We start from the raw sequence: 582 nt of genomic DNA, 5'->3' as shown, positions 1-582 counted from the left end.
AAAAAAATTCAACTCTAGGAGATCTATACTTTAACATACTTTTTCCAATTCATGAAGATAGAATGTATCTCTAAGTTTTCTTTAATTTTTCTCATTTTATAGTTTTTAATATACAAGTTTCACATATATTATGTCAGATTATCCACTAGTAATCTTTTTGAGACTATTGTAAATGACATTGCTTTTAAATTTTAATTCCTGATTATTTGTAGCTAATAAAGGGAAATGAAGATTTGTCTATATAATCTTATATCCAACAATCCTTCTAAATTAGCTTATTAGCGTAGTAGCATTTTGATAGATCTCATCATATTTTCTTTGTAGACTGCCATATTATCTGTGGATAAAGACAGTTGTAGTTCTTTGTTTGTACACTGAATACCACTTTATTTCTTTTTCTTGACTTATTTACAGGTTGGCCCTTTGCTGCAAAGATGAAAGGAAGTGGTAAGAGTCACTCTGCTTGCTTTTTACCTAACCTTGGGGAAAAATGGTCAATCTTTTACCGTTAAGCATGATTTTCTTTTTAATTACAGTCTTTGTTTTTGAAACAGAATCTCTTTATCAGGTTGAGAAATTTCT

Source organism: Octodon degus, unplaced genomic scaffold, assembly GCF_000260255.1.
Source record: "Octodon degus isolate 3935 unplaced genomic scaffold, OctDeg1.0 scaffold00173, whole genome shotgun sequence".
NCBI classification, from domain to species: Eukaryota; Metazoa; Chordata; class Mammalia; order Rodentia; family Octodontidae; genus Octodon; species Octodon degus.
Note: the sequence above shows the minus strand (reverse complement) of the source record.